The sequence below is a fragment of the Hyla sarda genome, unplaced genomic scaffold (genome assembly GCF_029499605.1).
Source record: "Hyla sarda isolate aHylSar1 unplaced genomic scaffold, aHylSar1.hap1 scaffold_854, whole genome shotgun sequence".
NCBI classification, from domain to species: Eukaryota; Metazoa; Chordata; class Amphibia; order Anura; family Hylidae; genus Hyla; species Hyla sarda.
This window is the reverse complement of record NW_026610882.1, coordinates 71,309-99,241: the sequence shown is the minus strand read 5'-3', so window position 1 is coordinate 99,241 and position 27,933 is coordinate 71,309. Positions and strand designations below refer to the sequence as shown.

Genomic DNA, 27,933 nt, shown 5'->3' with positions numbered 1-27,933 from the left:
GTTTACACCTAGTGATGTCAGTGGTATTGAGTGACATCACAGCACAGTGCTAAGGCTCCTGGGCCTGGACACAGCAGCGGCTGCAATATCTCAACGGAGAATACGTTTATATATATGTGTGTGTGTGCGCGTATATATATATATATATATATATATATATATATATATATATATTTCTCCGCCGAAATCACTTTTAAACCCATTTCCACCTTTTTTTCCCTTCTCTTCCTCTTACTTTTTTTTCAAGTTTTTTTACGTTTTTCTCCTTTTCGCCTCTTTTCTGGGCGTATTATTCTTCTTTTTCTTCTTTTTTTTCGTCTAATGCATACCCCATCAGTGCAGCAATGCTTATTCAATACCGCCAGCAGATGGAGACACTGGGGGATAATTTTCTAAGGATTTATACTGATTTTTCCTGTCTGAATTTGTCGCACAGAAAGTTGCAGGCCAAATATGTGTGACATTTCTGCGACTTTAGCTTCTAGAGCATTTTTACAACATTATACATAGGTGCTGAATACATAAAAAGCGACTGTTCAGCGACAGACAAGTCGCATCGGCTGAAAGTAGGCCAGAATGTCAGTCCATGTTGGAGCAGGTTTAGATACAGTCTAAAGTATAGATCTCAAAGTCTGTGCACAGAATTTAGCAAGGGCCTCGCACCTTCTGATGCATCAGGTAGGTGCACAATAGCATAGCCTAACCCTCTGTACTTTGGTCTATATTGATGCGGGACATAGACAGCCAGCTGATGACCAATCCATTAGTGCAATGGATGGCTGGAAGCATTTGTCTTTGCCTTTGCAATACCACAGAAGCAATGCATGGTCAATGTACAGCAATGACACACCTGTGTGAACAGCCAGGAGACCCCCCCCCCCCCCCCATGTTATGTTACATAGTTACATAGTTAGTACGGTCGAAAAAAGACATATGTCCATCAAGTTCAACCAGGGAATTAAGGGGTAGGGGTGTGGCGCGATATTGGGGAAGGGATGAGATTTTATATTTCTTCATAAGCATTAATCTTATTTTGTCAATTAGGAACATTCAGCACCCACCCGCTATCAAGGCAGCTGCCTATCATGTCATGCCCTACCTGCACAGGTGTGCTGGCTACTCAAATGATCCAATTAAGGAGGCCATTTAGTCAGCAGCAGCAGAAGTCCTGTGCCTGGACGCTCCAACAGCGGCCAGACACAAGCAGAAGCAGAAGCAGCAGAAGCAGCAGCAGCACCACCTTTTGTTTTTTGGCTGCAGCAGCAGCAAGGCCCACAGGGCTGGCTAGCTGGCTAGCCAGCAAGCAGGTAGCAATGAAAGTAGGAATCTTTCTTTTTAACCCTGTAAGGGGGTGGTGCACTGTACCCGAAGATACTGCCATATCGGGTCAATGCATAGGGCGACGGAAGCAAGCTTCGAAATCGGCCCCCGTTCTCAAAAATCCATTTAATATATGGTCCCCAGATAGGGGACGTATCAGATATTAAACTGATAAGAACAGATACTACACTTGATCTTAGCCAAAAGGCCGAGAAGCGATAACCGTGAAAGGGGCGGGCCCAACAAGGTGCCCTTCATGGGCACTATCACTGCTTGCTGTCAGGGAGGCTGCCAGACAATTTTCCATGCACACTCTGGGCTGGGGGGCAGTCAACCACCAGTACACACAGCAGAACCTAAACCCATACCATTATTGCTAAGCAGCAAGACAGGGGCCCATTGCACTCCCACGGGGCCTTTTTAAATGCAATCCATAACCCGGATTTGCCAGGAACCCTTCTTACTCCTCCTACTTGCATGTGACACTGGGCTTAGGATCTGCATAGGAAACACACACACAAGCACACACCTACCTTTGTTGCCTGCAGATGCCTCCTTGGCTGTCCCCAAACGGTATCAAACCAACACCCACGGGAAGCTGTAAGCATAGAGGACATGCCTGCACCCCATTGGACTTACCTGTGTGGGTTAAACCCGGGTTATTTGACAACCTATGGCGGTGATGGTTCTGCTCAGGCAGAGCAGTGCTGATGCTCCTCATAAAGCTGTCGCTGCTGTGAAGGTTCTAGGTGACATCACAAATCCCTATGGTTACATACACAACAAAGCTGGGTTGTTGTTGTTTACACTCTGCAAGGCCTGTGGAAGTGAGTGACATCATAGCACTGTAGTTCTGAGGGTTCTAGATGGATGCAACAATCTCCTGTTGCTTCTATGAAGGCCATAATAGACGACATCACCAAACAGCTCCATAGTCACATACACAGCAAAGGAGAGATGTTGTTTACACCTAGTGATGTCAGTGGTATTGAGTGACATCACAGCACAGTGCTAAGGCTCCTGGGCCTGGACACAGCAGCGGCTGCAATATCTCAACGGAGAATACGTTTATATATATGTGTGTGTGTGCGCGTATATATATATATATATATATATATATATATATATATTTCTCCGCCGAAATCACTTTTAAACCCATTTCCACCTTTTTTTCCCTTCTCTTCCTCTTACTTTTTTTTCACGTTTTTTTACGTTTTTCTCCTTTTCGCCTCTTTTCTGGGCGTATTATTCTTCTTTTTCTTCTTTTTTTTCGTCTAATGCATACCCCATCAGTGCAGCAATGCTTATTCAATACCGCCAGCAGATGGAGACACTGGGGGATAATTTTCTAAGGATTTATACTGATTTTTCCTGTCTGAATTTGTCGCACAGAAAGTTGCAGGCTAAATATGTGTGACATTTCTGCGACGTTAGCTTCTAGAGCATTTTTACAACATTATACATAGGTGCTGAATACATAAAAAGCGACTGTTCAGCGACAGACAAGTCGCATCGGCTGAAAGTAGGCCAGAATGTCAGTCCATGTTGGAGCAGGTTTAGATACAGTCTAAAGTATAGATCTCAAAGTCTGTGCACAGAATTTAGCAAGGGCCTCGCACCTTCTGATGCATCAGGTAGGTGCACAATAGCATAGCCTAACCCTCTGTACTTTGGTCTATATTGATGCGGGACATAGACAGCCAGCTGATGACCAATCCATTAGTGCAATGGATGGCTGGAAGCATTTGTCTTTGCAATACCACAGAAGCAATGCATGGTCAATGTACAGCAATGACACACCTGTGTGAACAGCCAGGAGACCCCCCCCCCCCCCCATGTTATGTTACATAGTTACATAGTTAGTACGGTCGAAAAAAGACATATGTCCATCAAGTTCAACCAGGGAATTAAGGGGTAGGGGTGTGGCGAGATATTGGGGAAGGGATGAGATTTTATATTTCTTCATAAGCATTAATCTTATTTTGTCAATTAGGAACATTCAGCACCCACCCGCTATCAAGGCAGCTGCCTATCATGTCATGCCCTACCTGCACAGGTGTGCTGGCTACTCAAATGATCCAATTAAGGAGGCCATTTAGTCAGCAGCAGCAGAAGTCCTGTGCCTGGACGCTCCAACAGCGGCCAGACACAAGCAGAAGCAGAAGCAGCAGAAGCAGCAGCAGCACCACCTTTTGTTTTTTGGCTGCAGCAGCAGCAAGGCCCACAGGGCTGGCTAGCTGGCTAGCCAGCAAGCAGGTAGCAATGAAAGTAGGAATCTTTCTTTTTAACCCTGTAAGGGGGTGGTGCACTGTACCCGAAGATACTGCCATATCGGGTCAATGCATAGGGCGACGGAAGCAAGCTTCGAAATCGGCCCCCGTTCTCAAAAATCCATTTAATATATGGTCCCCAGATAGGGGACGTATCAGATATTAAACTGATAAGAACAGATACTACACTTGATCTTAGCCAAAAGGCCGAGAAGCGATAACCGTGAAAGGGGCGGGCCCAACAAGGTGCCCTTCATGGGCACTATCACTGCTTGCTGTCAGGGAGGCTGCCAGACAATTTTCCATGCACACTCTGGGCTGGGGGGCAGTCAACCACCAGTACACACAGCAGAACCTAAACCCATACCATTATTGCTAAGCAGCAAGACAGGGGCCCATTGCACTCCCACGGGGCCTTTTTAAATGCAATCCATAACCCGGATTTGCCAGGAACCCTTCTTACTCCTCCTACTTGCATGTGACACTGGGCTTAGGATCTGCATAGGAAACACACACACAAGCACACACCTACCTTTGTTGCCTGCAGATGCCTCCTTGGCTGTCCCCAAACGGTATCAAACCAACACCCACGGGAAGCTGTAAGCATAGAGGACATGCCTGCACCCCATTGGACTTACCTGTGTGGGTTAAACCCGGGTTATTTGACAACCTATGGCGGTGATGGTTCTGCTCAGGCAGAGCAGTGCTGATGCTCCTCATAAAGCTGTCGCTGCTGTGAAGGTTCTAGGTGACATCACAAATCCCTATGGTTACATACACAACAAAGCTGGGTTGTTGTTGTTTACACTCTGCAAGGCCTGTGGAAGTGAGTGACATCATAGCACTGTAGTTCTGAGGGTTCTAGATGGATGCAACAATCTCCTGTTGCTTCTATGAAGGCCATAATAGACGACATCACCAAACAGCTCCATAGTCACATACACAGCAAAGGAGAGATGTTGTTTACACCTAGTGATGTCAGTGGTATTGAGTGACATCACAGCACAGTGCTAAGGCTCCTGGGCCTGGACACAGCAGCGGCTGCAATATCTCAACGGAGAATACGTTTATATATATGTGTGTGTGTGCGCGTATATATATATATATATATATATATATATATATATATATATATATTTCTCCGCCGAAATCACTTTTAAACCCATTTCCACCTTTTTTTCCCTTCTCTTCCTCTTACTTTTTTTTCACGTTTTTTTACGTTTTTCTCCTTTTTGCCTCTTTTCTGGGCGTATTATTCTTCTTTTTCTTCTTTTTTTTTCGTCTAATGCATACCCCATCAGTGCAGCAATGCTTATTCAATACCGCCAGCAGATGGAGACACTGGGGGATAATTTTCTAAGGATTTATACTGATTTTTCCTGTCTGAATTTGTCGCACAGAAAGTTGCAGGCCAAATATGTGTGACATTTCTGCGACTTTAGCTTCTAGAGCATTTTTACAACATTATACATAGGTGCTGAATACATAAAAAGCGACTGTTCAGCGACAGACAAGTCGCATCGGCTGAAAGTAGGCCAGAATGTCAGTCCATGTTGGAGCAGGTTTAGATACAGTCTAAAGTATAGATCTCAAAGTCTGTGCACAGAATTTAGCAAGGGCCTCGCACCTTCTGATGCATCAGGTAGGTGCACAAGAGCATAGCCTAACCCTCTGTACTTTGGTCTATATTGATGCGGGACATAGACAGCCAGCTGATGACCAATCCATTAGTGCAATGGATGGCTGGAAGCATTTTTCTTTTCCTTTGCAATACCACAGAAGCAATGCATGGTCAATGTACAGCAATGACACACCTGTGTGAACAGCCAGGAGACCCCCCCCCCCCCCCCATGTTATGTTACATAGTTACATAGTTAGTACGGTCGAAAAAAGACATATGTCCATCAAGTTCAACCAGGGAATTAAGGGGTAGGGGTGTGGCGCGATATTGGGGAAGGGATGAGATTTTATATTTCTTCATAAGCATTAATCTTATTTTGTCAATTAGGAACATTCAGCACCCACCCGCTATCAAGGCAGCTGCCTATCATGTCATGCCCTACCTGCACAGGTGTGCTGGCTACTCAAATGATCCAATTAAGGAGGCCATTTAGTCAGCAGCAGCAGAAGTCCTGTGCCTGGACGCTCCAACAGCGGCCAGACACAAGCAGAAGCAGAAGCAGCAGAAGCAGCAGCAGCACCACCTTTTGTTTTTTGGCTGCAGCAGCAGCAAGGCCCACAGGGCTGGCTAGCTGGCTAGCCAGCAAGCAGGTAGCAATGAAAGTAGGAATCTTTCTTTTTAACCCTGTAAGGGGGTGGTGCACTGTACCCGAAGATACTGCCATATCGGGTCAATGCATAGGGCGACGGAAGCAAGCTTCGAAATCGGCCCCCGTTCTCAAAAATCCATTTAATATATGGTCCCCAGATAGGGGACGTATCAGATATTAAACTGATAAGAACAGATACTACACTTGATCTTAGCCAAAAGGCCGAGAAGCGATAACCGTGAAAGGGGCGGGCCCAACAAGGTGCCCTTCATGGGCACTATCACTGCTTGCTGTCAGGGAGGCTGCCAGACAATTTTCCATGCACACTCTGGGCTGGGGGGCAGTCAACCACCAGTACACACAGCAGAACCTAAACCCATACCATTATTGCTAAGCAGCAAGACAGGGGCCCATTGCACTCCCACGGGGCCTTTTTAAATGCAATCCATAACCCGGATTTGCCAGGAACCCTTCTTACTCCTCCTACTTGCATGTGACACTGGGCTTAGGATCTGCATAGGAAACACACACACAAGCACACACCTACCTTTGTTGCCTGCAGATGCCTCCTTGGCTGTCCCCAAACGGTATCAAACCAACACCCACGGGAAGCTGTAAGCATAGAGGACATGCCTGCACCCCATTGGACTTACCTGTGTGGGTTAAACCCGGGTTATTTGACAACCTATGGCGGTGATGGTTCTGCTCAGGCAGAGCAGTGCTGATGCTCCTCATAAAGCTGTCGCTGCTGTGAAGGTTCTAGGTGACATCACAAATCCCTATGGTTACATACACAACAAAGCTGGGTTGTTGTTGTTTACACTCTGCAAGGCCTGTGGAAGTGAGTGACATCATAGCACTGTAGTTCTGAGGGTTCTAGATGGATGCAACAATCTCCTGTTGCTTCTATGAAGGCCATAATAGACGACATCACCAAACAGCTCCATAGTCACATACACAGCAAAGGAGAGATGTTGTTTACACCTAGTGATGTCAGTGGTATTGAGTGACATCACAGCACAGTGCTAAGGCTCCTGGGCCTGGACACAGCAGCGGCTGCAATATCTCAACGGAGAATACGTTTATATATATATGTGTGTGTGTGCGCGTATATATATATATATATATATATATATATATATATATATTTCTCCGCCGAAATCACTTTTAAACCCATTTCCACCTTTTTTTCCCTTCTCTTCCTCTTACTTTTTTTTCACATTTTTTTACGTTTTTCTCCTTTTCGCCTCTTTTCTGGGCGTATTATTCTTCTTTTTCTTCTTTTTTTTCGTCTAATGCATACCCCATCAGTGCAGCAATGCTTATTCAATACCGCCAGCAGATGGAGACACTGGGGGATAATTTTCTAAGGATTTATACTGATTTTTCCTGTCTGAATTTGTCGCACAGAAAGTTGCAGGCCAAATATGTGTGACATTTCTGCGACTTTAGCTTCTAGAGCATTTTTACAACATTATACATAGGTGCTGAATACATAAAAAGCGACTGTTCAGCGACAGACAAGTCGCATCGGCTGAAAGTAGGCCAGAATGTCAGTCCATGTTGGAGCAGGTTTAGATACAGTCTAAAGTATAGATCTCAAAGTCTGTGCACAGAATTTAGCAAGGGCCTCGCACCTTCTGATGCATCAGGTAGGTGCACAATAGCATAGCCTAACCCTCTGTACTTTGGTCTATATTGATGCGGGACATAGACAGCCAGCTGATGACCAATCCATTAGTGCAATGGATGGCTGGAAGCATTTGTCTTTGCCTTTGCAATACCACAGAAGCAATGCATGGTCAATGTACAGCAATGACACACCTGTGTGAACAGCCAGGAGACCCCCCCCCCCCCCATGTTATGTTACATAGTTACATAGTTAGTACGGTCGAAAAAAGACATATGTCCATCAAGTTCAACCAGGGAATTAAGGGGTAGGGGTGTGGCGCGATATTGGGGAAGGGATGAGATTTTATATTTCTTCATAAGCATTAATCTTATTTTGTCAATTAGGAACATTCAGCACCCACCCGCTATCAAGGCAGCTGCCTATCATGTCATGCCCTACCTGCACAGGTGTGCTGGCTACTCAAATGATCCAATTAAGGAGGCCATTTAGTCAGCAGCAGCAGAAGTCCTGTGCCTGGACGCTCCAACAGCGGCCAGACACAAGCAGAAGCAGAAGCAGCAGAAGCAGCAGCAGCACCACCTTTTGTTTTTTGGCTGCAGCAGCAGCAAGGCCCACAGGGCTGGCTAGCTGGCTAGCCAGCAAGCAGGTAGCAATGAAAGTAGGAATCTTTCTTTTTAACCCTGTAAGGGGGTGGTGCACTGTACCCGAAGATACTGCCATATCGGGTCAATGCATAGGGCGACGGAAGCAAGCTTCGAAATCGGCCCCCGTTCTCAAAAATCCATTTAATATATGGTCCCCAGATAGGGGACGTATCAGATATTAAACTGATAAGAACAGATACTACACTTGATCTTAGCCAAAAGGCCGAGAAGCGATAACCGTGAAAGGGGCGGGCCCAACAAGGTGCCCTTCATGGGCACTATCACTGCTTGCTGTCAGGGAGGCTGCCAGACAATTTTCCATGCACACTCTGGGCTGGGGGGCAGTCAACCACCAGTACACACAGCAGAACCTAAACCCATACCATTATTGCTAAGCAGCAAGACAGGGGCCCATTGCACTCCCACGGGGCCTTTTTAAATGCAATCCATAACCCGGATTTGCCAGGAACCCTTCTTACTCCTCCTACTTGCATGTGACACTGGGCTTAGGATCTGCATAGGAAACACACACACAAGCACACACCTACCTTTGTTGCCTGCAGATGCCTCCTTGGCTGTCCCCAAACGGTATCAAACCAACACCCACGGGAAGCTGTAAGCATAGAGGACATGCCTGCACCCCATTGGACTTACCTGTGTGGGTTAAACCCGGGTTATTTGACAACCTATGGCGGTGATGGTTCTGCTCAGGCAGAGCAGTGCTGATGCTCCTCATAAAGCTGTCGCTGCTGTGAAGGTTCTAGGTGACATCACAAATCCCTATGGTTACATACACAACAAAGCTGGGTTGTTGTTGTTTACACTCTGCAAGGCCTGTGGAAGTGAGTGACATCATAGCACTGTAGTTCTGAGGGTTCTAGATGGATGCAACAATCTCCTGTTGCTTCTATGAAGGCCATAATAGACGACATCACCAAACAGCTCCATAGTCACATACACAGCAAAGGAGAGATGTTGTTTACACCTAGTGATGTCAGTGGTATTGAGTGACATCACAGCACAGTGCTAAGGCTCCTGGGCCTGGACACAGCAGCGGCTGCAATATCTCAACGGAGAATACGTTTATATATATGTGTGTGTGTGCGCGTATATATATATATATATATATATATATATATATATATATATATATATATTTCTCCGCCGAAATCACTTTTAAACCCATTTCCACCTTTTTTTCCCTTCTCTTCCTCTTACTTTTTTTTCAAGTTTTTTTACGTTTTTCTCCTTTTCGCCTCTTTTCTGGGCGTATTATTCTTCTTTTTCTTCTTTTTTTTCGTCTAATGCATACCCCATCAGTGCAGCAATGCTTATTCAATACCGCCAGCAGATGGAGACACTGGGGGATAATTTTCTAAGGATTTATACTGATTTTTCCTGTCTGAATTTGTCGCACAGAAAGTTGCAGGCCAAATATGTGTGACATTTCTGCGACTTTAGCTTCTAGAGCATTTTTACAACATTATACATAGGTGCTGAATACATAAAAAGCGACTGTTCAGCGACAGACAAGTCGCATCGGCTGAAAGTAGGCCAGAATGTCAGTCCATGTTGGAGCAGGTTTAGATACAGTCTAAAGTATAGATCTCAAAGTCTGTGCACAGAATTTAGCAAGGGCCTCGCACCTTCTGATGCATCAGGTAGGTGCACAATAGCATAGCCTAACCCTCTGTACTTTGGTCTATATTGATGCGGGACATAGACAGCCAGCTGATGACCAATCCATTAGTGCAATGGATGGCTGGAAGCATTTGTCTTTGCCTTTGCAATACCACAGAAGCAATGCATGGTCAATGTACAGCAATGACACACCTGTGTGAACAGCCAGGAGACCCCCCCCCCCCCCCCATGTTATGTTACATAGTTACATAGTTAGTACGGTCGAAAAAAGACATATGTCCATCAAGTTCAACCAGGGAATTAAGGGGTAGGGGTGTGGCGCGATATTGGGGAAGGGATGAGATTTTATATTTCTTCATAAGCATTAATCTTATTTTGTCAATTAGGAACATTCAGCACCCACCCGCTATCAAGGCAGCTGCCTATCATGTCATGCCCTACCTGCACAGGTGTGCTGGCTACTCAAATGATCCAATTAAGGAGGCCATTTAGTCAGCAGCAGCAGAAGTCCTGTGCCTGGACGCTCCAACAGCGGCCAGACACAAGCAGAAGCAGAAGCAGCAGAAGCAGCAGCAGCACCACCTTTTGTTTTTTGGCTGCAGCAGCAGCAGCAAGGCCCACAGGGCTGGCTAGCTGGCTAGCCAGCAAGCAGGTAGCAATGAAAGTAGGAATCTTTCTTTTTAACCCTGTAAGGGGGTGGTGCACTGTACCCGAAGATACTGCCATATCGGGTCAATGCATAGGGCGACGGAAGCAAGCTTCGAAATCGGCCCCCGTTCTCAAAAATCCATTTAATATATGGTCCCCAGATAGGGGACGTATCAGATATTAAACTGATAAGAACAGATACTACACTTGATCTTAGCCAAAAGGCCGAGAAGCGATAACCGTGAAAGGGGCGGGCCCAACAAGGTGCCCTTCATGGGCACTATCACTGCTTGCTGTCAGGGAGGCTGCCAGACAATTTTCCATGCACACTCTGGGCTGGGGGGCAGTCAACCACCAGTACACACAGCAGAACCTAAACCCATACCATTATTGCTAAGCAGCAAGACAGGGGCCCATTGCACTCCCACGGGGCCTTTTTAAATGCAATCCATAACCCGGATTTGCCAGGAACCCTTCTTACTCCTCCTACTTGCATGTGACACTGGGCTTAGGATCTGCATAGGAAACACACACACAAGCACACACCTACCTTTGTTGCCTGCAGATGCCTCCTTGGCTGTCCCCAAACGGTATCAAACCAACACCCACGGGAAGCTGTAAGCATAGAGGACATGCCTGCACCCCATTGGACTTACCTGTGTGGGTTAAACCCGGGTTATTTGACAACCTATGGCGGTGATGGTTCTGCTCAGGCAGAGCAGTGCTGATGCTCCTCATAAAGCTGTCGCTGCTGTGAAGGTTCTAGGTGACATCACAAATCCCTATGGTTACATACACAACAAAGCTGGGTTGTTGTTGTTTACACTCTGCAAGGCCTGTGGAAGTGAGTGACATCATAGCACTGTAGTTCTGAGGGTTCTAGATGGATGCAACAATCTCCTGTTGCTTCTATGAAGGCCATAATAGACGACATCACCAAACAGCTCCATAGTCACATACACAGCAAAGGAGAGATGTTGTTTACACCTAGTGATGTCAGTGGTATTGAGTGACATCACAGCACAGTGCTAAGGCTCCTGGGCCTGGACACAGCAGCGGCTGCAATATCTCAACGGAGAATACGTTTATATATATGTGTGTGTGTGCGCGTATATATATATATATATATATATATATATATATATATATATATATTTCTCCGCCGAAATCACTTTTAAACCCATTTCCACCTTTTTTTCCCTTCTCTTCCTCTTACTTTTTTTTCACGTTTTTTTTACGTTTTTCTCCTTTTCGCCTCTTTTCTGGGCGTATTATTCTTCTTTTTCTTCTTTTTTTTCGTCTAATGCATACCCCATCAGTGCAGCAATGCTTATTCAATACCGCCAGCAGATGGAGACACTGGGGGATAATTTTCTAAGGATTTATACTGATTTTTCCTGTCTGAATTTGTCGCACAGAAAGTTGCAGGCTAAATATGTGTGACATTTCTGCGACTTTAGCTTCTAGAGCATTTTTACAACATTATACATAGGTGCTGAATACATAAAAAGCGACTGTTCAGCGACAGACAAGTCGCATCGGCTGAAAGTAGGCCAGAATGTCAGTCCATGTTGGAGCAGGTTTAGATACAGTCTAAAGTATAGATCTCAAAGTCTGTGCACAGAATTTAGCAAGGGCCTCGCACCTTCTGATGCATCAGGTAGGTGCACAATAGCATAGCCTAACCCTCTGTACTTTGGTCTATATTGATGCGGGACATAGACAGCCAGCTGATGACCAATCCATTAGTGCAATGGATGGCTGGAAGCATTTGTCTTTGCAATACCACAGAAGCAATGCATGGTCAATGTACAGCAATGACACACCTGTGTGAACAGCCAGGAGACCCCCCCCCCCCCCCCATGTTATGTTACATAGTTACATAGTTAGTACGGTCGAAAAAAGACATATGTCCATCAAGTTCAACCAGGGAATTAAGGGGTAGGGGTGTGGCGAGATATTGGGGAAGGGATGAGATTTTATATTTCTTCATAAGCATTAATCTTATTTTGTCAATTAGGAACATTCAGCACCCACCCGCTATCAAGGCAGCTGCCTATCATGTCATGCCCTACCTGCACAGGTGTGCTGGCTACTCAAATGATCCAATTAAGGAGGCCATTTAGTCAGCAGCAGCAGAAGTCCTGTGCCTGGACGCTCCAACAGCGGCCAGACACAAGCAGAAGCAGAAGCAGCAGAAGCAGCAGCAGCACCACCTTTTGTTTTTTGGCTGCAGCAGCAGCAAGGCCCACAGGGCTGGCTAGCTGGCTAGCCAGCAAGCAGGTAGCAATGAAAGTAGGAATCTTTCTTTTTAACCCTGTAAGGGGGTGGTGCACTGTACCCGAAGATACTGCCATATCGGGTCAATGCATAGGGCGACGGAAGCAAGCTTCGAAATCGGCCCCCGTTCTCAAAAATCCATTTAATATATGGTCCCCAGATAGGGGACGTATCAGATATTAAACTGATAAGAACAGATACTACACTTGATCTTAGCCAAAAGGCCGAGAAGCGATAACCGTGAAAGGGGCGGGCCCAACAAGGTGCCCTTCATGGGCACTATCACTGCTTGCTGTCAGGGAGGCTGCCAGACAATTTTCCATGCACACTCTGGGCTGGGGGGCAGTCAACCACCAGTACACACAGCAGAACCTAAACCCATACCATTATTGCTAAGCAGCAAGACAGGGGCCCATTGCACTCCCACGGGGCCTTTTTAAATGCAATCCATAACCCGGATTTGCCAGGAACCCTTCTTACTCCTCCTACTTGCATGTGACACTGGGCTTAGGATCTGCATAGGAAACACACACACAAGCACACACCTACCTTTGTTGCCTGCAGATGCCTCCTTGGCTGTCCCCAAACGGTATCAAACCAACACCCACGGGAAGCTGTAAGCATAGAGGACATGCCTGCACCCCATTGGACTTACCTGTGTGGGTTAAACCCGGGTTATTTGACAACCTATGGCGGTGATGGTTCTGCTCAGGCAGAGCAGTGCTGATGCTCCTCATAAAGCTGTCGCTGCTGTGAAGGTTCTAGGTGACATCACAAATCCCTATGGTTACATACACAACAAAGCTGGGTTGTTGTTGTTTACACTCTGCAAGGCCTGTGGAAGTGAGTGACATCATAGCACTGTAGTTCTGAGGGTTCTAGATGGATGCAACAATCTCCTGTTGCTTCTATGAAGGCCATAATAGACGACATCACCAAACAGCTCCATAGTCACATACACAGCAAAGGAGAGATGTTGTTTACACCTAGTGATGTCAGTGGTATTGAGTGACATCACAGCACAGTGCTAAGGCTCCTGGGCCTGGACACAGCAGCGGCTGCAATATCTCAACGGAGAATACGTTTATATATATGTGTGTGTGTGCGCGTATATATATATATATATATATATATATATATATATATATATATATATTTCTCCGCCGAAATCACTTTTAAACCCATTTCCACCTTTTTTTCCCTTCTCTTCCTCTTACTTTTTTTCACGTTTTTTTACGTTTTTCTCCTTTTTGCCTCTTTTCTGGGCGTATTATTCTTCTTTTTCTTCTTTTTTTTTCGTCTAATGCATACCCCATCAGTGCAGCAATGCTTATTCAATACCGCCAGCAGATGGAGACACTGGGGGATAATTTTCTAAGGATTTATACTGATTTTTCCTGTCTGAATTTGTCGCACAGAAAGTTGCAGGCCAAATATGTGTGACATTTCTGCGACTTTAGCTTCTAGAGCATTTTTACAACATTATACATAGGTGCTGAATACATAAAAAGCGACTGTTCAGCGACAGACAAGTCGCATCGGCTGAAAGTAGGCCAGAATGTCAGTCCATGTTGGAGCAGGTTTAGATACAGTCTAAAGTATAGATCTCAAAGTCTGTGCACAGAATTTAGCAAGGGCCTCGCACCTTCTGATGCATCAGGTAGGTGCACAAGAGCATAGCCTAACCCTCTGTACTTTGGTCTATATTGATGCGGGACATAGACAGCCAGCTGATGACCAATCCATTAGTGCAATGGATGGCTGGAAGCATTTGTCTTTGCCTTTGCAATACCACAGAAGCAATGCATGGTCAATGTACAGCAATGACACACCTGTGTGAACAGCCAGGAGACCCCCCCCCCCCCCCCCATGTTATGTTACATAGTTACATAGTTAGTACGGTCGAAAAAAGACATATGTCCATCAAGTTCAACCAGGGAATTAAGGGGTAGGGGTGTGGCGCGATATTGGGGAAGGGATGAGATTTTATATTTCTTCATAAGCATTAATCTTATTTTGTCAATTAGGAACATTCAGCACCCACCCGCTATCAAGGCAGCTGCCTATCATGTCATGCCCTACCTGCACAGGTGTGCTGGCTACTCAAATGATCCAATTAAGGAGGCCATTTAGTCAGCAGCAGCAGAAGTCTTGTGCCTGGACGCTCCAACAGCGGCCAGACACAAGCAGAAGCAGAAGCAGCAGAAGCAGCAGCAGCACCACCTTTTGTTTTTTGGCTGCAGCAGCAGCAAGGCCCACAGGGCTGGCTAGCTGGCTAGCCAGCAAGCAGGTAGCAATGAAAGTAGGAATCTTTCTTTTTAACCCTGTAAGGGGGTGGTGCACTGTACCCGAAGATACTGCCATATCGGGTCAATGCATAGGGCGACGGAAGCAAGCTTCGAAATCGGCCCCCGTTCTCAAAAATCCATTTAATATATGGTCCCCAGATAGGGGACGTATCAGATATTAAACTGATAAGAACAGATACTACACTTGATCTTAGCCAAAAGGCCGAGAAGCGATAACCGTGAAAGGGGCGGGCCCAACAAGGTGCCCTTCATGGGCACTATCACTGCTTGCTGTCAGGGAGGCTGCCAGACAATTTTCCATGCACACTCTGGGCTGGGGGGCAGTCAACCACCAGTACACACAGCAGAACCTAAACCCATACCATTATTGCTAAGCAGCAAGACAGGGGCCCATTGCACTCCCACGGGGCCTTTTTAAATGCAATCCATAACCCGGATTTGCCAGGAACCCTTCTTACTCCTCCTACTTGCATGTGACACTGGGCTTAGGATCTGCATAGGAAACACACACACAAGCACACACCTACCTTTGTTGCCTGCAGATGCCTCCTTGGCTGTCCCCAAACGGTATCAAACCAACACCCACGGGAAGCTGTAAGCATAGAGGACATGCCTGCACCCCATTGGACTTACCTGTGTGGGTTAAACCCGGGTTATTTGACAACCTATGGCGGTGATGGTTCTGCTCAGGCAGAGCAGTGCTGATGCTCCTCATAAAGCTGTCGCTGCTGTGAAGGTTCTAGGTGACATCACAAATCCCTATGGTTACATACACAACAAAGCTGGGTTGTTGTTGTTTACACTCTGCAAGGCCTGTGGAAGTGAGTGACATCATAGCACTGTAGTTCTGAGGGTTCTAGATGGATGCAACAATCTCCTGTTGCTTCTATGAAGGCCATAATAGACGACATCACCAAACAGCTCCATAGTCACATACACAGCAAAGGAGAGATGTTGTTTACACCTAGTGATGTCAGTGGTATTGAGTGACATCACAGCACAGTGCTAAGGCTCCTGGGCCTGGACACAGCAGCGGCTGCAATATCTCAACGGAGAATACGTTTATATATATATGTGTGTGTGTGCGCGTATATATATATATATATATATATATATATATATATATATATATATATATTTCTCCGCCGAAATCACTTTTAAACCCATTTCCACCTTTTTTTCCCTTCTCTTCCTCTTACTTTTTTTTCACATTTTTTTACGTTTTTCTCCTTTTCGCCTCTTTTCTGGGCGTATTATTCTTCTTTTTCTTCTTTTTTTTCGTCTAATGCATACCCCATCAGTGCAGCAATGCTTATTCAATACCGCCAGCAGATGGAGACACTGGGGGATAATTTTCTAAGGATTTATACTGATTTTTCCTGTCTGAATTTGTCGCACAGAAAGTTGCAGGCCAAATATGTGTGACATTTCTGCGACTTTAGCTTCTAGAGCATTTTTACAACATTATACATAGGTGCTGAATACATAAAAAGCGACTGTTCAGCGACAGACAAGTCGCATCGGCTGAAAGTAGGCCAGAATGTCAGTCCATGTTGGAGCAGGTTTAGATACAGTCTAAAGTATAGATCTCAAAGTCTGTGCACAGAATTTAGCAAGGGCCTCGCACCTTCTGATGCATCAGGTAGGTGCACAATAGCATAGCCTAACCCTCTGTACTTTGGTCTATATTGATGCGGGACATAGACAGCCAGCTGATGACCAATCCATTAGTGCAATGGATGGCTGGAAGCATTTGTCTTTGCCTTTGCAATACCACAGAAGCAATGCATGGTCAATGTACAGCAATGACACACCTGTGTGAACAGCCAGGAGACCCCCCCCCCCCCCCCCATGTTATGTTACATAGTTACATAGTTAGTACGGTCGAAAAAAGACATATGTCCATCAAGTTCAACCAGGGAATTAAGGGGTATGGGTGTGGCGCGATATTGGGGAAGGGATGAGATTTTATATTTCTTCATAAGCATTAATCTTATTTTGTCAATTAGGAACATTCAGCACCCACCCGCTATCAAGGCAGCTGCCTATCATGTCATGCCCTACCTGCACAGGTGTGCTGGCTACTCAAATGATCCAATTAAGGAGGCCATTTAGTCAGCAGCAGCAGAAGTCCTGTGCCTGGACGCTCCAACAGCGGCCAGACACAAGCAGAAGCAGAAGCAGCAGAAGCAGCAGCAGCACCACCTTTTGTTTTTTGGCTGCAGCAGCAGCAAGGCCCACAGGGCTGGCTAGCTGGCTAGCCAGCAAGCAGGTAGCAATGAAAGTAGGAATCTTTCTTTTTAACCCTGTAAGGGGGTGGTGCACTGTACCCGAAGATACTGCCATATCGGGTCAATGCATAGGGCGACGGAAGCAAGCTTCGAAATCGGCCCCCGTTCTCAAAAATCCATTTAATATATGGTCCCCAGATAGGGGACGTATCAGATATTAAACTGATAAGAACAGATACTACACTTGATCTTAGCCAAAAGGCCGAGAAGCGATAACCGTGAAAGGGGCGGGCCCAACAAGGTGCCCTTCATGGGCACTATCACTGCTTGCTGTCAGGGAGGCTGCCAGACAATTTTCCATGCACACTCTGGGCTGGGGGGCAGTCAACCACCAGTACACACAGCAGAACCTAAACCCATACCATTATTGCTAAGCAGCAAGACAGGGGCCCATTGCACTCCCACGGGGCCTTTTTAAATGCAATCCATAACCCGGATTTGCCAGGAACCCTTCTTACTCCTCCTACTTGCATGTGACACTGGGCTTAGGATCTGCATAGGAAACACACACACAAGCACACACCTACCTTTGTTGCCTGCAGATGCCTCCTTGGCTGTCCCCAAACGGTATCAAACCAACACCCACGGGAAGCTGTAAGCATAGAGGACATGCCTGCACCCCATTGGACTTACCTGTGTGGGTTAAACCCGGGTTATTTGACAACCTATGGCGGTGATGGTTCTGCTCAGGCAGAGCAGTGCTGATGCTCCTCATAAAGCTGTCGCTGCTGTGAAGGTTCTAGGTGACATCACAAATCCCTATGGTTACATACACAACAAAGCTGGGTTGTTGTTGTTTACACTCTGCAAGGCCTGTGGAAGTGAGTGACATCATAGCACTGTAGTTCTGAGGGTTCTAGATGGATGCAACAATCTCCTGTTGCTTCTATGAAGGCCATAATAGACGACATCACCAAACAGCTCCATAGTCACATACACAGCAAAGGAGAGATGTTGTTTACACCTAGTGATGTCAGTGGTATTGAGTGACATCTCAGCACAGTGCTAAGGCTCCTGGGCCTGGACACAGCAGCGGCTGCAATATCTCAACGGAGAATACGTTTATATATATGTGTGTGTGTGCGCGTATATATATATATATATATATATATATATATTTCTCCGCCGAAATCACTTTTAAACCCATTTCCACCTTTTTTTCCCTTCTCTTCCTCTTACTTTTTTTTCACGTTTTTTTAAGTTTTTCTCCTTTTCGCCTCTTTTCTGGGCGTATTCTTCTTCTTTTTCTTCTTTTTTTTCGTCTAATGCATACCCCATCAGTGCAGCAATGCTTATTCAATACCGCCAGCAGATGGAGACACTGGGGGATAATTTTCTAAGGATTTATACTGATTTTTCCTGTCTGAATTTGTCGCACAGAAAGTTGCAGGCCAAATATGTGTGACATTTCTGCGACTTTAGCTTCTAGAGCATTTTTACAACATTATACATAGGTGCTGAATACATAAAAAGCGACTGTTCAGCGACAGACAAGTCGCATCGGCTGAAAGTAGGCCAGAATGTCAGTCCATGTTGGAGCAGGTTTAGATACAGTCTAAAGTATAGATCTCAAAGTCTGTGCACAGAATTTAGCAAGGGCCTCGCACCTTCTGATGCATCAGGTAGGTGCACAATAGCATAGCCTAACCCTCTGTACTTTGGTCTATATTGATGCGGGACATAGACAGCCAGCTGATGACCAATCCATTAGTGCAATGGATGGCTGGAAGCATTTGTCTTTGCCTTTGCAATACCACAGAAGCAATGCATGGTCAATGTACAGCAATGACACACCTGTGTGAACAGCCAGGAGACCCCCCCCCCCCCCCATGTTATGTTACATAGTTACATAGTTAGTACGGTCGAAAAAAGACATATGTCCATCAAGTTCAACCAGGGAATTAAGGGGTAGGGGTGTGGCGCGATATTGGGGAAGGGATGAGATTTTATATTTCTTCATAAGCATTAATCTTATTTTGTCAATTAGGAACATTCAGCACCCACCCGCTATCAAGGCAGCTGCCTATCATGTCATGCCCTACCTGCGCAGGTGTGCTGGCTACTCAAATGATCCAATTAAGGAGGCCATTTAGTCAGCAGCAGCAGAAGTCCTGTGCCTGGACGCTCCAACAGCGGCCAGACACAAGCAGAAGCAGAAGCAGCAGAAGCAGCAGCAGCACCACCTTTTGTTTTTTGGCTGCAGCAGCAGCAAGGCCCACAGGGCTGGCTAGCTGGCTAGCCAGCAAGCAGGTAGCAATGAAAGTAGGAATCTTTCTTTTTAACCCTGTAAGGGGGTGGTGCACTGTACCCGAAGATACTGCCATATCGGGTCAATGCATAGGGCGACGGAAGCAAGCTTCGAAATCGGCCCCCGTTCTCAAAAATCCATTTAATATATGGTCCCCAGATAGGGGACGTATCAGATATTAAACTGATAAGAACAGATACTACACTTGATCTTAGCCAAAAGGCCGAGAAGCGATAACCGTGAAAGGGGCGGGCCCAACAAGGTGCCCTTCATGGGCACTATCACTGCTTGCTGTCAGGGAGGCTGCCAGACAATTTTCCATGCACACTCTGGGCTGGGGGGCAGTCAACCACCAGTACACACAGCAGAACCTAAACCCATACCATTATTGCTAAGCAGCAAGACAGGGGCCCATTGCACTCCCACGGGGCCTTTTTAAATGCAATCCATAACCCGGATTTGCCAGGAACCCTTCTTACTCCTCCTACTTGCATGTGACACTGGGCTTAGGATCTGCATAGGAAACACACACACAAGCACACACCTACCTTTGTTGCCTGCAGATGCCTCCTTGGCTGTCCCCAAACGGTATCAAACCAACACCCACGGGAAGCTGTAAGCATAGAGGACATGCCTGCACCCCATTGGACTTACCTGTGTGGGTTAAACCCGGGTTATTTGACAACCTATGGCGGTGATGGTTCTGCTCAGGCAGAGCAGTGCTGATGCTCCTCATAAAGCTGTCGCTGCTGTGAAGGTTCTAGGTGACATCACAAATCCCTATGGTTACATACACAACAAAGCTGGGTTGTTGTTGTTTACACTCTGCAAGGCCTGTGGAAGTGAGTGACATCATAGCACTGTAGTTCTGAGGGTTCTAGATGGATGCAACAATCTCCTGTTGCTTCTATGAAGGCCATAATAGACGACATCACCAAACAGCTCCATAGTCACATACACAGCAAAGGAGAGATGTTGTTTACACCTAGTGATGTCAGTGGTATTGAGTGACATCACAGCACAGTGCTAAGGCTCCTGGGCCTGGACACAGCAGCGGCTGCAATATCTCAACGGAGAATACGTTTATATATATGTGTGTGTGTGCGCGTATATATATATATATATATATATATATATATATATATATATATATATATTTCTCCGCCGAAATCACTTTTAAACCCATTTCCACCTTTTTTTCCCTTCTCTTCCTCTTACTTTTTTTTCACGTTTTTTTACGTTTTTCTTCTTTTCGCCTCTTTTCTGGGCGTATTATTCTTCTTTTTCTTCTTTTTTTTCGTCTAATGCATACCCCATCAGTGCAGCAATGCTTATTCAATACCGCCAGCAGATGGAGACACTGGGGGATGATTTTCTAAGGATTTATACTGATTTTTCCTGTCTGAATTTGTCGCACAGAAAGTTGCAGGCCAAATATGTGTGACATTTCTGCGACTTTAGCTTCTAGAGCATTTTTACAACATTATACATAGGTGCTGAATACATAAAAAGCGACTGTTCAGCGACAGACAAGTCGCATCGGCTGAAAGTAGGCCAGAATGTCAGTCCATGTTGGAGCAGGTTTAGATACAGTCTAAAGTATAGATCTCAAAGTCTGTGCACAGAATTTAGCAAGGGCCTCGCACCTTCTGATGCATCAGGTAGGTGCACAATAGCATAGCCTAACCCTCTGTACTTTGGTCTATATTGATGCGGGACATAGACAGCCAGCTGATGACCAATCCATTAGTGCAATGGATGGCTGGAAGCATTTGTCTTTGCCTTTGCAATACCACAGAAGCAATGCATGGTCAATGTACAGCAATGACACACCTGTGTGAACAGCCAGGAGCCTCCCCCCCCCCCCCCATGTTATGTTACATAGTTACATAGTTAGTACGGTCGAAAAAAGACATATGTCCATCAAGTTCAACCAGGGAATTAAGGGGTAGGGGTGTGGCGCGATATTGGGGAAGGGATGAGATTTTATATTTCTTCATAAGCATTAATCTTATTTTGTCAATTAGGAACATTCAGCACCCACCCGCTATCAAGGCAGCTGCCTATCATGTCATGCCCTACCTGCACAGGTGTGCTGGCTACTCAAATGATCCAATTAAGGAGGCCATTTAGTCAGCAGCAGCAGAAGTCCTGTGCCTGGACGCTCCAACAGCGGCCAGACACAAGCAGAAGCAGAAGCAGCAGAAGCAGCAGAAGCAGCAGCAGCACCACCTTTTGTTTTTTGGCTGCAGCAGCAGCAAGGCCCACAGGGCTGGCTAGCTGGCTAGCCAGCAAGTAGGTAGCAATGAAAGTAGGAATCTTTCTTTTTAACCCTGTAAGGGGGTGGTGCACTGTACCCGAAGATACTGCCATATCGGGTCAATGCATAGGGCGACGGAAGCAAGCTTCGAAATCGGCCCCCGTTCTCAAAAATCCATTTAATATATGGTCCCCAGATAGGGGACGTATCAGATATTAAACTGATAAGAACAGATACTACACTTGATCTTAGCCAAAAGGCCGAGAAGCGATAACCGTGAAAGGGGCGGGCCCAACAAGGTGCCCTTCATGGGCACTATCACTGCTTGCTGTCAGGGAGGCTGCCAGACAATTTTCCATGCACACTCTGGGCTGGGGGGCAGTCAACCACCAGTACACACAGCAGAACCTAAACCCATACCATTATTGCTAAGCAGCAAGACAGGGGCCCATTGCACTCCCACGGGGCCTTTTTAAATGCAATCCATAACCCGGATTTGCCAGGAACCCTTCTTACTCCTCCTACTTGCATGTGACACTGGGCTTAGGATCTGCATAGGAAACACACACACAAGCACACACCTACCTTTGTTGCCTGCAGATGCCTCCTTGGCTGTCCCCAAACGGTATCAAACCAACACCCACGGGAAGCTGTAAGCATAGAGGACATGCCTGCACCCCATTGGACTTACCTGTGTGGGTTAAACCCGGGTTATTTGACAACCTATGGCGGTGATGGTTCTGCTCAGGCATAGCAGTGCTGATGCTCCTCATAAAGCTGTCGCTGCTGTGAAGGTTCTAGGTGACATCACAAATCCCTATGGTTACATACACAACAAAGCTGGGTTGTTGTTGTTTACACTCTGCAAGGCCTGTGGAAGTGAGTGACATCATAGCACTGTAGTTCTGAGGGTTCTAGATGGATGCAACAATCTCCCCTATTGCTTCTATGAAGGCCATAATAGACGACATCACCAAACAGCTCCATAGTCACATACACAGCAAAGGAGAGATGTTGTTTACACCTAGTGATGTCAGTGGTATTGAGTGACATCACAGCACAGTGCTAAGGCTCCTGGGCCTGGACACAGCAGCGGCTGCAATATCTCAACGGAGAATACGTTTATATATATGTGTGTGTGTGCGCGTATATATATATATATATATATATATATATATATATTTCTCCGCCGAAATCACTTTTAAACCCATTTCCACCTTTTTTTCCCTTCTCTTCCTCTTACTTTTTTTTCACGTTTTTTTACGTTTTTCTCCTTTTCGCCTCTTTTCTGGGCGTATTATTCTTCTTTTTCTTCTTTTTTTTCGTCTAATGCATACCCCATCAGTGCAGCAATGCTTATTCAATACCGCCAGCAGATGGAGACACTGGGGGATAATTTTCTAAGGATTTATACTGATTTTTCCTGTCTGAATTTGTCGCACAGAAAGTTGCAGGCCAAATATGTGTGACATTTCTGCGACTTTAGCTTCTAGAGCATTTTTACAACATTATACATAGGTGCTGAATACATAAAAAGCGACTGTTCAGCGACAGACAAGTCGCATCGGCTGAAAGTAGGCCAGAATGTCAGTCCATGTTGGAGCAGGTTTAGATACAGTCTAAAGTATAGATCTCAAAGTCTGTGCACAGAATTTAGCAAGGGCCTCGCACCTTCTGATGCATCAGGTAGGTGCACAATAGCATAGCCTAACCCTCTGTACTTTGGTCTATATTGATGCGGGACATAGACAGCCAGCTGATGACCAATCCATTAGTGCAATGGATGGCTGGAAGCATTTGTCTTTGCCTTTGCAATACCACAGAAGCAATGCATGGTCAATGTACAGCAATGACACACCTGTGTGAACAGCCAGGAGACCCCCCCCCCCCCCCATGTTATGTTACATAGTTACATAGTTAGTACGGTCGAAAAAAGACATATGTCCATCAAGTTCAACCAGGGAATTAAGGGGTAGGGGTGTGGCGCGATATTGGGGAAGGGATGAGATTTTATATTTCTTCATAAGCATTAATCTTATTTTGTCAATTAGGAACATTCAGCACCCACCCGCTATCAAGGCAGCTGCCTATCATGTCATGCCCTACCTGCACAGGTGTGCTGGCTACTCAAATGATCCAATTAAGGAGGCCATTTAGTCAGCAGCAGCAGAAGTCCTGTGCCTGGACGCTCCAACAGCGGCCAGACACAAGCAGAAGCAGAAGCAGCAGAAGCAGCAGCAGCACCACCTTTTGTTTTTTGGCTGCAGCAGCAGCAGCAAGGCCCACAGGGCTGGCTAGCTGGCTAGCCAGCAAGCAGGTAGCAATGAAAGTAGGAATCTTTCTTTTTAACCCTGTAAGGGGGTGGTGCACTGTACCCGAAGATACTGCCATATCGGGTCAATGCATAGGGCGACGGAAGCAAGCTTCGAAATCGGCCCCCGTTCTCAAAAATCCATTTAATATATGGTCCCCAGATAGGGGACGTATCAGATATTAAACTGATAAGAACAGATACTACACTTGATCTTAGCCAAAAGGCCGAGAAGCGATAACCGTGAAAGGGGCGGGCCCAACAAGGTGCCCTTCATGGGCACTATCACTGCTTGCTGTCAGGGAGGCTGCCAGACAATTTTCCATGCACACTCTGGGCTGGGGGGCAGTCAACCACCAGTACACACAGCAGAACCTAAACCCATACCATTATTGCTAAGCAGCAAGACAGGGGCCCATTGCACTCCCACGGGGCCTTTTTAAATGCAATCCATAACCCGGATTTGCCAGGAACCCTTCTTACTCCTCCTACTTGCATGTGACACTGGGCTTAGGATCTGCATAGGAAACACACACACAAGCACACACCTACCTTTGTTGCCTGCAGATGCCTCCTTGGCTGTCCCCAAACGGTATCAAACCAACACCCACGGGAAGCTGTAAGCATAGAGGACATGCCTGCACCCCATTGGACTTACCTGTGTGGGTTAAACCCGGGTTATTTGACAACCTATGGCGGTGATGGTTCTGCTCAGGCAGAGCAGTGCTGATGCTCCTCATAAAGCTGTCGCTGCTGTGAAGGTTCTAGGTGACATCACAAATCCCTATGGTTACATACACAACAAAGCTGGGTTGTTGTTGTTTACACTCTGCAAGGCCTGTGGAAGTGAGTGACATCATAGCACTGTAGTTCTGAGGGTTCTAGATGGATGCAACAATCTCCTGTTGCTTCTATGAAGGCCATAATAGACGACATCACCAAACAGCTCCATAGTCACATACACAGCAAAGGAGAGATGTTGTTTACACCTAGTGATGTCAGTGGTATTGAGTGACATCACAGCACAGTGCTAAGGCTCCTGGGCCTGGACACAGCAGCGGCTGCAATATCTCAACGGAGAATACGTTTATATATATGTGTGTGTGTGCGCGTATATATATATATATATATATATATATATATTTCTCCGCCGAAATCACTTTTAAACCCATTTCCACCTTTTTTTCCCTTCTCTTCCTCTTACTTTTTTTTCACATTTTTTTACGTTTTTCTCCTTTTCGCCTCTTTTCTGGGCGTATTATTCTTCTTTTTCTTCTTTTTTTTCGTCTAATGCATACCCCATCAGTGCAGCAATGCTTATTCAATACCGCCAGCAGATGGAGACACTGGGGGATAATTTTCTAAGGATTTATACTGATTTTTCCTGTCTGAATTTGTCGCACAGAAAGTTGCAGGCCAAATATGTGTGACATTTCTGCGACTTTAGCTTCTAGAGCATTTTTACAACATTATACATAGGTGCTGAATACATAAAAAGCGACTGTTCAGCGACAGACAAGTCGCATCGGCTGAAAGTAGGCCAGAATGTCAGTCCATGTTGGAGCAGGTTTAGATACAGTCTAAAGTATAGATCTCAAAGTCTGTGCACAGAATTTAGCAAGGGCCTCGCACCTTCTGATGCATCAGGTAGGTGCACAATAGCATAGCCTAACCCTCTGTACTTTGGTCTATATTGATGCGGGACATAGACAGCCAGCTGATGACCAATCCATTAGTGCAATGGATGGCTGGAAGCATTTGTCTTTGCCTTTGCAATACCACAGAAGCAATGCATGGTCAATGTACAGCAATGACACACCTGTGTGAACAGCCAGGAGACCCCCCCCCCCCCCCCCATGTTATGTTACATAGTTACATAGTTAGTACGGTCGAAAAAAGACATATGTCCATCAAGTTCAACCAGGGAATTAAGGGGTAGGGGTGTGGCGCGATATTGGGGAAGGGATGAGATTTTATATTTCTTCATAAGCATTAATCTTATTTTGTCAATTAGGAACATTCAGCACCCACCCGCTATCAAGGCAGCTGCCTATCATGTCATGCCCTACCTGCACAGGTGTGCTGGCTACTCAAATGATCCAATTAAGGAGGCCATTTAGTCAGCAGCAGCAGAAGTCCTGTGCCTGGACGCTCCAACAGCGGCCAGACACAAGCAGAAGCAGAAGCAGCAGAAGCAGCAGCAGCACCACCTTTTGTTTTTTGGCTGCAGCAGCAGCAAGGCCCACAGGGCTGGCTAGCTGGCTAGCCAGCAAGCAGGTAGCAATGAAAGTAGGAATCTTTCTTTTTAACCCTGTAAGGGGGTGGTGCACTGTACCCGAAGATACTGCCATATCGGGTCAATGCATAGGGCGACGGAAGCAAGCTTCGAAATCGGCCCCCGTTCTCAAAAATCCATTTAATATATGGTCCCCAGATAGGGGACGTATCAGATATTAAACTGATAAGAACAGATACTACACTTGATCTTAGCCAAAAGGCCGAGAAGCGATAACCGTGAAAGGGGCGGGCCCAACAAGGTGCCCTTCATGGGCACTATCACTGCTTGCTGTCAGGGAGGCTGCCAGACAATTTTCCATGCACACTCTGGGCTGGGGGGCAGTCAACCACCAGTACACACAGCAGAACCTAAACCCATACCATTATTGCTAAGCAGCAAGACAGGGGCCCATTGCACTCCCACGGGGCCTTTTTAAATGCAATCCATAACCCGGATTTGCCAGGAACCCTTCTTACTCCTCCTACTTGCATGTGACACTGGGCTTAGGATCTGCATAGGAAACACACACACAAGCACACACCTACCTTTGTTGCCTGCAGATGCCTCCTTGGCTGTCCCCAAACGGTATCAAACCAACACCCACGGGAAGCTGTAAGCATAGAGGACATGCCTGCACCCCATTGGACTTACCTGTGTGGGTTAAACCCGGGTTATTTGACAACCTATGGCGGTGATGGTTCTGCTCAGGCAGAGCAGTGCTGATGCTCCTCATAAAGCTGTCGCTGCTGTGAAGGTTCTAGGTGACATCACAAATCCCTATGGTTACATACACAACAAAGCTGGGTTGTTGTTGTTTACACTCTGCAAGGCCTGTGGAAGTGAGTGACATCATAGCACTGTAGTTCTGAGGGTTCTAGATGGATGCAACAATCTCCTGTTGCTTCTATGAAGGCCATAATAGACGACATCACCAAACAGCTCCATAGTCACATACACAGCAAAGGAGAGATGTTGTTTACACCTAGTGATGTCAGTGGTATTGAGTGACATCTCAGCACAGTGCTAAGGCTCCTGGGCCTGGACACAGCAGCGGCTGCAATATCTCAACGGAGAATACGTTTATATATATGTGTGTGTGTGCGCGTATATATATATATATATATATATATATATATATATATTTCTCCGCCGAAATCACTTTTAAACCCATTTCCACCTTTTTTTCCCTTCTCTTCCTCTTACTTTTTTTTCACGTTTTTTTAAGTTTTTCTCCTTTTCGCCTCTTTTCTGGGCGTATTCTTCTTCTTTTTCTTCTTTTTTTTCGTCTAATGCATACCCCATCAGTGCAGCAATGCTTATTCAATACCGCCAGCAGATGGAGACACTGGGGGATAATTTTCTAAGGATTTATACTGATTTTTCCTGTCTGAATTTGTCGCACAGAAAGTTGCAGGCCAAATATGTGTGACATTTCTGCGACTTTAGCTTCTAGAGCATTTTTACAACATTATACATAGGTGCTGAATACATAAAAAGCGACTGTTCAGCGACAGACAAGTCGCATCGGCT

At 46.0% G+C, this 27,933-nt stretch overlaps 12 non-coding genes across 12 annotated transcripts; all 12 read right to left on the bottom strand.

The window, feature by feature from the left end:
* Positions 1-1,349: 1,349 nt before the first annotated feature.
* LOC130347912 (U2 spliceosomal RNA) lies at positions 1,350-1,540 on the bottom strand. Its single transcript, XR_008885764.1, has one exon. It is a non-coding gene; the product is annotated as a U2 spliceosomal RNA (small nuclear RNA).
* Positions 1,541-3,618: 2,078 nt separating this feature from the next.
* Positions 3,619-3,809, bottom strand: LOC130347911 (U2 spliceosomal RNA). The gene has a single exon (XR_008885763.1). It is a non-coding gene; the product is annotated as a U2 spliceosomal RNA (small nuclear RNA).
* Positions 3,810-5,903: 2,094 nt separating this feature from the next.
* On the bottom strand, positions 5,904-6,094 carry LOC130347909 (U2 spliceosomal RNA). The gene has a single exon (XR_008885761.1). It is a non-coding gene; the product is annotated as a U2 spliceosomal RNA (small nuclear RNA).
* A 2,087-nt stretch (positions 6,095-8,181) lies between these two features.
* LOC130347908 (U2 spliceosomal RNA) lies at positions 8,182-8,372 on the bottom strand. The gene has a single exon (XR_008885760.1). It is a non-coding gene; the product is annotated as a U2 spliceosomal RNA (small nuclear RNA).
* Positions 8,373-10,472: 2,100 nt separating this feature from the next.
* Positions 10,473-10,663, bottom strand: LOC130347907 (U2 spliceosomal RNA). The gene has a single exon (XR_008885759.1). It is a non-coding gene; the product is annotated as a U2 spliceosomal RNA (small nuclear RNA).
* Positions 10,664-12,751: 2,088 nt separating this feature from the next.
* LOC130347906 (U2 spliceosomal RNA) lies at positions 12,752-12,942 on the bottom strand. Its single transcript, XR_008885758.1, has one exon. It is a non-coding gene; the product is annotated as a U2 spliceosomal RNA (small nuclear RNA).
* Positions 12,943-15,038: 2,096 nt separating this feature from the next.
* On the bottom strand, positions 15,039-15,229 carry LOC130347904 (U2 spliceosomal RNA). Its single transcript, XR_008885757.1, has one exon. It is a non-coding gene; the product is annotated as a U2 spliceosomal RNA (small nuclear RNA).
* A 2,100-nt stretch (positions 15,230-17,329) lies between these two features.
* Positions 17,330-17,520, bottom strand: LOC130347903 (U2 spliceosomal RNA). The gene has a single exon (XR_008885756.1). It is a non-coding gene; the product is annotated as a U2 spliceosomal RNA (small nuclear RNA).
* Positions 17,521-19,598: 2,078 nt separating this feature from the next.
* LOC130347902 (U2 spliceosomal RNA) lies at positions 19,599-19,789 on the bottom strand. Its single transcript, XR_008885755.1, has one exon. It is a non-coding gene; the product is annotated as a U2 spliceosomal RNA (small nuclear RNA).
* A 2,106-nt stretch (positions 19,790-21,895) lies between these two features.
* LOC130347901 (U2 spliceosomal RNA) lies at positions 21,896-22,086 on the bottom strand. Its single transcript, XR_008885754.1, has one exon. It is a non-coding gene; the product is annotated as a U2 spliceosomal RNA (small nuclear RNA).
* A 2,087-nt stretch (positions 22,087-24,173) lies between these two features.
* LOC130347900 (U2 spliceosomal RNA) lies at positions 24,174-24,364 on the bottom strand. The gene has a single exon (XR_008885753.1). It is a non-coding gene; the product is annotated as a U2 spliceosomal RNA (small nuclear RNA).
* Positions 24,365-26,444: 2,080 nt separating this feature from the next.
* On the bottom strand, positions 26,445-26,635 carry LOC130347899 (U2 spliceosomal RNA). The gene has a single exon (XR_008885752.1). It is a non-coding gene; the product is annotated as a U2 spliceosomal RNA (small nuclear RNA).
* Positions 26,636-27,933: the final 1,298 nt, after the last annotated feature.